Source organism: Patella vulgata, chromosome 2, assembly GCF_932274485.2.
Source record: "Patella vulgata chromosome 2, xgPatVulg1.2, whole genome shotgun sequence".
Lineage (NCBI taxonomy): Eukaryota > Metazoa > Mollusca > Gastropoda > Patellidae > Patella > Patella vulgata.
The window spans coordinates 11,161,343-11,173,012 of NC_065880.2; positions in this window are offsets into that span (position 1 = coordinate 11,161,343).

Consider the following 11,670-nt stretch of genomic DNA (forward strand, 5'->3'; position numbering starts at 1 on the left):
CTAGGCTACTGAAGACAATTTCTAAAGGATACGTGCATATATCCATGTCTGGACCATTAGGCACCTGTCATAGACATTGTCAAGTACAAATTTTCACAAAACATATAGGCCTATACAAGCCTGGACATAATAAATTATGGTAGATTAGTGATATGTCACCTTGTTTTAGAAGTTCATCTTCTTCTATCTCATCTTCCTCTAATTCTGTTAGATTAAGATAAGCATACAATGATTTGCTTAATCCTACTTTCGCTTTCAGTTTCTCTAATACAGTAGCTTTCAGTGTTAACTGGTGTAACAGATTAGCTGTATTCTTCTTGGCTTCTTCAAACTTGACATTAGTTGATTTGATAGCTTTCTTCATAACTCTAGAATCAATACGTGTTTGGTCTAATGTTGCCAATACTTTCCTGTAAGAAAAATTGATTAAATGAGATGTAGCCTAACATCTGCACTTTAGATCATTAGGTCTGTCCTCTCCAGGGGGGTTGGATGGCCGAATGGTTAGCAAGTGCGCGCTGTATCATAAGGTCTGTCATTGTGTCAACTGGCGTGCTTTCGATTCCCCGGTTGTACGTGACAAGGAGTAGGGTCACCTGTCCAACCTTGTGGGTTTTCTCCGGGTCCCTCCCACTGCTAAAGACCCCTACGCGCAAGCGAATTATTGAAATAAAATTGAACCATGTGTTAGTCCCGAAATGACCTAGTTTGTGTCTAGTGGATGTTAAACCCCCTCTCTCTCTCTCTCTTTGTCACGTTCAACCGCGGGGAATCAAAACCAAGCCAGTTGACTCAATGACAGGCCTTATGATACAACACGCATGCGCTGACCATTCGGCCATCCACCCCAATATCAAATTTGAAGATTTATATAACTTACTTAAGTTGTTCTACTTCTTCTGTTCTTTGTTTAGCTTTCTTAGTATAAAGACATCTAAATGATTCTTTAAATCTATGATAAGTTGTTGGTCCAACATAAACTTCATTTTTAGCTGGGTTAGCCGTGTCTCTATGTCTTAGTCTAGAAAAAAGTAATCAACATAAAATAAGACGTAATGTCAAAACAATGTAAAATTAAAGAAAAGATATTTTCAATATTCATAAACTGAAAGACAACAAATTTTTTTATAGCATCATGAAAAAACATAGGTTAATGTTGAAGTTCCTTGGTGAGTTTTTGAACCAGGATTTGGTTCCATACAGTTGATAATCTTCTTTTTTCTCACTGCCAATTTAAGTCCGATCGACATGAAACTTGGCACGCTTGTTCTTTGAACAATTGTGCATTAATTCATGGACTCCCATTTTTGATATGACATTACAACTGAGAGAGAGAGAGGGAGGGTTTAACGTCACTCAATACAAACTATGTCATTTCGGGACTAACACATGGTTCAATTTTATTTCAATAATTCGTTTGCACGTTGGCGTCTTTAGCAGTGGGAGGAAACTTGAGGACCCGGAGAAAAACCCACGAGGTTAGACAGGCGATCATACTCCTTGTCACGTACAACCATGGAATCGAAACCACAGCAGTTGACTCAATGACAGACCTTATGATACAGCGTGCACGTGCTAACCATACAGCCATCCAACCTCCCATACTATTGATGTACAATTTGATTAAATAAAGGTGAATAACAAAAATGATAATTCTTACTTGATTCTTTCTTGTAGAATAACTTTTGAATAAGGTAGATTTGGTACTTTAACAGTTGTTAGTTTTAACTGATCTTTTTTCTTCTCATTCACTTTAAATGTATTGATATCAATTGTAGATCCTAATTCCCCAGCCCATGGCATCTGTTTACAATCTTTTAATACATAACTGTGTATGTTAGCTAAACATGCAGTTACACTTGTACTGAAAAAAATAAAGCCATAAACACATACAGTTTCATAAACATTAAAATATCATTAGAATTACGAGAAATGAAATGAAATGGAGCTTAACGTCCTACTGTTCTGCTCCTGACAGGGCTAATGAAAACAGGGGAAAAGTCATACAGTGTGCTATGAGGGAAATTTTGCCTTGACAGCCGTGCTACAGCCTACTCTTGTATCAAATTCCAACTGACAAGGTATCTTTTACGTGCACGCCAATGTGTACACGGGACCTTGGTTTTTCATCACATTCAAACAAATATACGTCTCTTGCCGGATAAAATTAAGAGAAAGGGAGAGAAATGTGATTTAATGTCCACTCGACAAAATCTGCCATTTCGGGACTAATATATGATTCAATAATTAGCTAGTACATAGGGGTCTTGAGGAAACCGGAGGACCTGAATAAGACCTACAAGGTTGGAGAGGTAACCCTACTGCTTGTCACGAACAAGCAGGGAATCGAAATCATGCAGCTTGACTCAATGACAAGACAGCCCTTATGATCTAATTCGCACACGTTAAATCATTCGGTCACCCAACCCCACCCAGATGTATATAGCATAGACAATAAAGTATTGCCATCATTTGAATGTCTAGACAGTATACCTACCTGAGCTGTTCAAATTCTCCACATATCTGATGTTTAGTTATAAAGTAGGATGCTTCACCCTCTAGTCCTTCATGTGGCCAATCACGCATCCATATAATCTGACAACCACTTAATAAACCAGGATACTGTCTACAGTTAACAAAATATAAATAACATCAATATCGTGTATGTCAATTTAAGAATAACAGACTTTAAAATGTTTTCTAAGTTTTCCTAGTAATTGTCATAGTGGTATACTGAATATCATTGTGGTCTGAACCCGTACATTTAAGTAGATACAAGTTGTCTCCCTTATGTTGTAGTTCTTTTGCCTCTTTGAGGAGTAATATACCCAACACTAATAATACTAAAAATGATGGTTCTTATAGAAACTTTCCTGCATACAAACTGTGTGATTTGATGATATATTTGGACTAAAAACATATTCAAACTCATTAATCTTTCAAAAATTTGCTCCAAATCCCTCTCAAAACTGTCGTTAGACGCCATGTCAATCAGCTCAATTCATTGAGGAGGGGTCCATTTTTCAGAATGTATTTTTTGTTACTTACTGTACATTTACCATACATATTGAGGCCTAAGTAAATTCGTAATTATTTACTGTCAACTACTTTTCCGCCGTTTAATTGCAGAGTCTTTTGTATGTTCCCCAAATCGCCCAACCATTTAATCAAGAAATAACAACCGCTCGGGTAATCCAGTATTTTTCTAGAAAGATTGGGGGTCTATAGACTTTCCATATATACCAAATTTGCCATACTTTTATTGGAAATAACCACCCGATAAATATTTTCAGGACAATGTATCTTTAACCTTTTTTAATACAAATACTTACTCTGAAGCTGACTGTAGAAGTGAATGACTTGGTGGAAGACACAATATAATATGTAGATTACATTTGACTCTTGATATAAAGAATTTCATTGGATCAACAGTCATGTTGGGAAATTCTCTCTTTATAGCCGGATGTATAGCCTTTAAATATATATCAAACCAAAAATTAAAATTGTATAATTATAACTAATTTATACTTTTCTCACCATTCTCAACTAGTACTTCAATCAAAACCAGAATCTAAATTTGTTTATTAAAATCTTAAAATCTGTAAGAAAATTTTTAAAAAGTGCTTATTGTTAAAGGCTTTTCCTCTGTAATACATCATTTTAATTTATGCATATATTTGTAAACCGCATATGAGCCCTTAGTCATGGAAGTTGTGCCCAATAAAGGTTCCCATTCGTTCCCCACCCAGCACATGAGTGCTTAGTCGTGGAAGTTATGCCCTATAAAACTGTAGAAATAATAATAATAATAGTAATAATACCTGTAATAATCCTTCCATTTCATCATTAGAAAACAGGTGAGGATATTCTCCACTGATTAACAGACTATTTATAGCATCAAGATATACTGGTTCCGCAAAATCACGTGACTGAAAAATATAATAATATAGATATAAGAAATAGAGAGAGAGAAAGAAATGGGGTTTAACATCCACTCGACACAAACTAGGTCTTTTCGGGACTAACACATGGTTCAATTTCATTTCAATAATTTGCTTGCGCTTAGGGGTCTTTAGCAGTGGGAGGAAACCATAGGACCCGGAGAAAACCCACAAGAGATTATTTTGGATTTATATTTAATAAAGGATTTTCATTTATATTTAATAAAGGATTTTCATCCTTTAAATATTGATGCACCAATAAACCAAACAATAAACCAAATGTATGATGACATCCTATGGTTATACACAGTATTTTGACATCTTTGGGATTTCAAATAATTTACAACTTTATTAGATATTGAAGGATCCCTGTTTATGAAGCTATACATTATTTTCAAAGAATTTAATTCAGGGCATACTATAAACAAACTAAACAGAACGAGATCATTTTCTTTTATGTGCAATTTCAATAAACCTTTTAAACGTCAAAACATTACAGCATAGCAAATCAGCTATATGGATAATATCACTTTTGATCTCAAAATGTGCCATTTACCTCATTTGGTGTCATTCTGGAGTACTATTATGTTTAACTCCAGGAACGAAAAAAGAAATGAAATGGGGTTTAACATCCTACTGTATTGCTCCGAAGTGGGCTAATGAAGACAGGCATATGCCATGCAGTGTGCTATGAGGGGAATTTTCCCCTCACAGCAGCACTAAGGCCTACTCTTAAATCGAATTCCAACTGTCAAGGGATCTTTTACTTGTACGCCGATGTGTATACGGGCCCTTGGTTTTTCGTCCTATCCTAACGACTAGACAGCTGTCCTTGTCAGGCCCTCCGTTCTGCATCAATGACAAGAGAGAAAAATGCCTGAAAATCTGGATGAACTTTCTCGGCCAATGCAGGGATCGAACCTCCATGAACGAACAAACAAACTTAAATAGTAAGAATTAAACTATGGTTGTAGTATATGATTGTATAATGGTATACTTACTGTAAAAAGAAGGGTAATGATATACTTACTGTAAAAAGAAGGGTAATGGTATACTTACTGTAAAGAGAAGGGTAATGATATGACTGTATAATGGTATACTTACTGTAAATAGAAGGGTAATAATTTTATTTTCTGATCCACTAAGTCGTATAGCTGAACGTAAACCATCAAAGAAACTACTTTGTTTAGAATTATCTACTTTATGTATACTGATATTAGCTACATGTAGAGCTAATTTACATAATGTTGATAAATGGGAACCAACAGCTCCTATTAATAACATGTTACCTCTGAAAATATATAATAATTAATTATATAAGAGAGAGACAGAGAGAGAGAGAGAGAGAGAGAGAGAGGGAGAGAGAGATTTACCATCCACTCCACACAAACTATGTCATTTCGGGACTATTATATCGTTTAATTTTATTTCAATAATTCGTTTACATTAGATCCTAATATAGTGATGACAAGTAAAATGAAAATTTAAACTATAAAAAAAACAAAACAAAGTACAACAAGTTGGAACTGGAGAATTCAGGATAAAATTAAAAACTATCTTACCAATGACGAAAACTAAGAATTCTGTTGCCATAATTTAAATTCAATTTTCAAAAATAAGTAAGAAAGCATAAAATGAAAATTAACTGTTGATGAGAGAACTATGCATACCCATGATGAAAACTAAGAATTCTGTGCATCTGTACAATATGAGATATTATATTATCTGATAACATAATATCTAGACTAACATTTCCAAATTCTTCATTATATCTTGTTAGATGTGTATGTAGACAACTGTGTATATCACTTAGTTTATCAATGGCTTGTAAGTTCACCTGAAAATAAACAAGGAACTCTGTACATATATTTTTATTTCTTCCCTATTTGCTTGGATGACAGAACCAGCGGTTGCCAAGCAAGATACGCCCACATTTTGCAAGAGTTGGACAGAGAAAAAGCTACACAAAAGTGTGATTTTTTGTACGATCAGGGACCATAATCAAGTTGTGGATATAAACATATATTTTAAGTTTCATTAAGATGGGATAAAAACTGGGACTTCTAGAGGGTCAACAACCTTGGTATTACATACTTTTACACTATTTGTTCCCTATTTACTCGGATGACAGAAAAATAAATGAAACACACACAAAACTGTAATAAGGTAATAAATTAGATTGATACTATTGTGCAATGTGAAGTAAAGAAATATTTCACTGACATTACTGTTTTCACCTTCAAATTTGATCTGTAAGGAACTTGTCAGATAATGGAGGGCCAGACTGAGCTTGCATGGGGCAAATGGCTGAAAATGTCTTGCAACAGTGAAAGGGTGAAATTTTCTGGTCATTGTCCATCACACTTCCACAAAATGCAATTCGTATGTTTGTATGACCCTAGGTTGCCTACTGTAGGTGTGAAAATCTTATGTCCCCCTTTTTAAACTCTACTATAACATATGATATATTAATTTGTGGTACATACAAAACTTACTTAAGAGCTAGTTTTGAGACCCCTTTAATATTGGGGTCCCTGGCTGCCACCCTGTCAGATCCCCCATCACCCCTCTCCCATGCCGTTCTTTAATCCGGCACTGGACAATAGCAGCCACGAACAGAGTAGAAAGATAACTATTATTAAGTAACCTCACTATCAAAGAGCTTAAAAGCTGAAAGCTGAATAACTAAATTTACCTTGATGTTTTTTGTATGGACCGTTGTTACTGGTCTTTGATACATTCTAGAATCAATTGGGAAGGTGACAAAATGGTTGTACATAGTTCCTTCTATTTTAGGCCAAGTCTGTAAAAATAAACAGAAAATACATGAAATTATGATTAGATAGATGTCTTTAGTGCAACACCATTCCAATACTATTTATCTTTTAAGGGATTTATTGGGATTCTAAATTCGCCACAATAAATAACAATTTATTCTTCGAATGGCATTTAGTAATTGGCACATAATCAAATACCACACTATTTATAAATAACAATTACTATGTTTTATTACACTGGGACATAATCAAATAACACACTATTTATAAATAACAATTACTATGGTTTATTACACTGCAACATTTCAACAAGATCGTTATCAAGTATATTGTCATATTGTGGTATATTCTATGTCATTGTGGTCTGAAACCTAATGTTTAAGTAGACACAAGTTGTCTCCCTTATGCTGTAGTTCTTCTGCCTTTTAGACTAATAAAGAAAGAAAATGGAATTCTAACATGTAGAATGTTTGTTTTTCCTTTTCACCCAGATGTGACTGCTTAACATCCCAGGATCCAAAGATTCAAATATAACAATACATGAATACACAAATATTTTATCTGTTTGTATATATGCTTTGATAACAACTTGTGAAATCTGTTTTGAAACGAGGGGGGTTGGATGGTCGAATGGTTAGCGTGCTGTATCATAAGGTCTGTCATTGAGTCAACTGGCGTGGCTTCAATTCCCTAGTTGTACATGTATGTGACAAGGAGTAGGGTTGCCTGTCCAACCTCATAGGTCCTCTGGTTTCCTCGCACTGCTAAAGCGAATTATTGAAATTAAATTGAACCATGTTAGTCTCGAAATGACCTAGTTTGAGTCGAGTGGACGTTAAACCCCATTTCTCTCTCTTTTTGAAACGTCACAGGGTATTAAACCATAGTAATTGTTATTCAAGTGTGGAATTAAATTAGACAATATATATTGCTCACATCTTCAATGATTTTATCCAGTTTTTCATCAAACCAGTTTATATCTGATGTCCTACAAACTCTATCTCTGATAATTCTTCTTGTTTCGTGTCTCCATAGTGATATTACCATAGCTTCATCAGCTTTACTTTCATCAGCTAATCTCTTTAAACACTATATAAAAACAATAAAACATTTCGCATCAAATTATAAACACAGGCACATTAGATCATAAGGTCTGTCATTGAGTCAAGTGGCGTGGTTTTGATTCCCCGCTTGTATGTGACAAGGAGTTGGGTTACCTGTCCAACCTCATTGGTTTTCTCTGGGTCCTCCGGTTTCCTCCCACTACTTAAAACCCCTAAGCGCATGCGAATTATTGAAATAAAATTGAACCATATGTTAGTCCCGAAATGACATAGTTTGTGTCGAGTGGACGTTTAAACCCATTTCTCTTTCTCTATCTAAAGAGCTTCAAACTATGTATTAGACTATGACCATCCAATCACCCAGTGAATGAGGAAAATTGATCTTTTAAATGATAAATTTCAGATCTAATGGTAGAATATGATAATTTTGGGGGTGTCACTTGTTAAAATTGATAATTAACCATGACTCATATTTCTGACATACTTTATTTTCTGGTTGCCATCTATACAACCACCCGATCTCGCTTCCACCTCGAGTGTCTCGCGAGACCAGTCAGGCAGAAGTGAAGGCACACATATAAACAAAGGTAAGTATGAAACATAATATTTATACAGGGCCCGGTTTCTTGAAATCTTAACTAAAGATAAACTTCAAATTTTAGTAGATATTTCAATTTTGATTGGCTAAGCACTAAAATCAATTTAATATTATCCAATCAAATTGCTAAAATTTTGATTTTTATCTTAGTTAAAATTTCATGAAACAGGCCCCAGATTAACATCACTGAGAACAGGCTATTCTGATAAAATTTAGAATAAATTTGAAAACTGTAATATACCTGGAAACATTTTGTTATATCTTTGAGTGTAAAGAGATAATGATATCTTCCTGGCATTGGAGTAGGCCTTAATACACTTTGTATCTCTGATAATAAGTCACATGATGCCTGGACTAAACCATTATGTAGATCTAAATCTAAACCGGGTGTATCTTGATCTGTCATATTGGCCTGCAAATATTCAAAATAATAAATATAATATTACATTTCATTGCTAGGAAACAAAATATACTCACTGACAACTTTTTGAAGAATACAATCTGATTAAAACACAGATCCTATTTCGTTTCGTTTTTTATAGTTCAAAATTTCGTTTTACTTGTCTTCACAACACTAGGATCTGGAAGAGTTGTTATATAACCCACGCTCCGGATGATATGAAGGATTAGCCAATGAAACGGTCTGTTACGGCGAGTTTTGGGCGTGAGGTGCACGGAACTTTGGGTCAACCATTAGAAACTTCAACGCTGATTGATTAATCTATGTCTGACGTCATAAAGTCAAAAGCCTGTCGTATGACACCTGATGCGACCTTCCACTAAATCTGTTCAGATCTTCATGTAGTGTAGGCTATCGAAAGTATAAAAAAACGAAACGAAATATAGATTTGTATCTTAATCAGATTGTGAAGAATAGTATATAGACATGTTGTGATGTAAAAAAAAAAATATTTAAAAAAAAGTGTGACCTGCAGAGTGCTGACAACACTTCTCTGACAGGGGCAATAAGTAGATAGGGTTTCCGGTCATGACTAGTCATCCACTAGCAACTGTTAAATAGAATGTCAAAATTTCTGACTTGTAGAGGTGTTTCTCATAAAACGGACACACTTGAATTTTAAGAGGGTTTCCCTTTATGTCTAGCTGACCAATCCAAGTTTTAAAATAAAAAAAATAGAAATTTGATCTGTAGAATGTTTGCATGGTTTTGTTAACAGGCAATAATTCCTTGTAAAATTGATATTAAGCCCAGAATTTCATTGGGGTCACCTTATAACTTGCCCACCATTCCAGCAAGTAAAAAAGAAATAACTCAATGCTTGACTATAAATTTCAATACTGTTCCTCCTTATGAATAAAGAAACAAAGCATTATATCAAAAAGAACATGTCAAATCTCTGACTTATTTAATCACAGTTTGAGATTTGGAAACTTTGCTACCTACCTCTAATATACCGTTTACAATTGATTTCAAAGACTCATCTTGAGGTGCTGCTAGGTGGAATACAGCAAAATGACGCTGGAAGTAGTAAATAAAATATTCAGTAATAAAACTCAATTTCTTAAAATTATATTCTTGAAAATCAGAAGACAATTCATACAGTTTGTTTAGTTAAATTATTATCATCATTGATTATAATAAGTTTACCCTTCGTTTATTTTTCATGCTGATTAATGGTCGGCGAGTTTTACCAGAGATTAACGAAGGATAAAGTTATCTCTCTGGGATTGAGATTGAAATTAAAGAAAAACTTACCAATAATCTGTCTGATATAGATCTATTAGTAACACCAGGATAATCACTTAAAGCCATTCCTGATAATACAGTTAAACCTTCAATACTTCTCCATTCAAATGGTTTGTTTAGTGTACATAGTACCTTCTGATCTAATAGCTGCCTTAATAACTGAAACATAACATGGTGAGGTGAATAAACAGTTATCTTTTTCCATAATTAAACATACATTATGCAAGAGATAAATCTGCCTATTGCAGGTCTTTCTTTAGACCTGAAATGTTATCTAAATTATTAATTAGACATTATTTAACTTATCCAGACCATAATCAAATCTCGATGCCATCTTATGTGTTGGATTTTCACTGGATTTGAATCCGATCTGCTGATCAATGCTAATTTGATGATTAAATCCAAAAATGATAATCGAGGTCGACTGTTTTTTATCGTCCCGAATGTGCCCAATCGGTCACCACATTTGGTGAATCATATTCAGACACAAGTGAACATGAAAAACATGTCTGTTAGTCTATTATTTAAATCATGTTAGATTAAGTGTAGTTTAATGGTCGAGTGTGAGACATTAAGTAATATATTGATATTGTACGAGTGCGATAGCACAAAGGCAATATCTCTATATTACGCAATGTCTTGCACAATACGTCATGCGGGTCCAATATTGCAACTAGTATAAATAATGTACACTTGGCACATTGCCCATGCCATTATTTGAAATAATGTTACCCCAACATCAAAGGATGACGTGACATCTGTATTTTAATCATGAATAATTACCTCATTACATCTCTGTACATTATATTCATCCGGTACAGGTAAATTAACGTCATCTATAAATACTCGTAGTTTCTTATTATCTTTCGGACCATAAACAAAACCTATATAATTATACATAAATAATAATTATATACTTATAACCTAATAGAATTCATATACATAATAAAAAAAAATACACTGATCAATAGGCAATCTGATTAGAATACAGATCTATATTTCGTTACGTTTTTTTATACTTTTGATGGCTTATACTAGATGAAGATCTGACCAATTGTACTGGGAGGTCGCATCAGGGGTCATACGGGCGGCTTTTGACCCTATGGCATTGGAAATTGATTAATAAATCAGCGTCGACGTTTTTAGGGGTTTACCCACAGTTCTGTTCAGAGCACGCCAAGAATTCGCTGTAACAGACTGTTTCATTGGCTAATTCCTCACATCAACTAGAACGCCTGTTATATAACAACTCTTACAGATCCTACAATTAAACAATTTGCTAACAATGGCTTAAAACTTAACATTAAATACAGAAACTACTATTAAAACAGCTATACCCGATCACGAGTTGTAGTGATGGTTGTTAACATTATGATATAAATAAAAGTCAAATGAATTATTATGATTTTATTACCTTGTCTATGGTAAATATTTGATTCCATAAACTGCTGCAATTGACTGGCTGTAGAAGCACCAGAAAATACAAGTCTTTTACATATTGTCGTCTGTTGGTCTATAATATACAAATATATGAAATGAAATGGGGTTTAACGTCTTACTGTTCTGCTCCGATTAGGCTAAT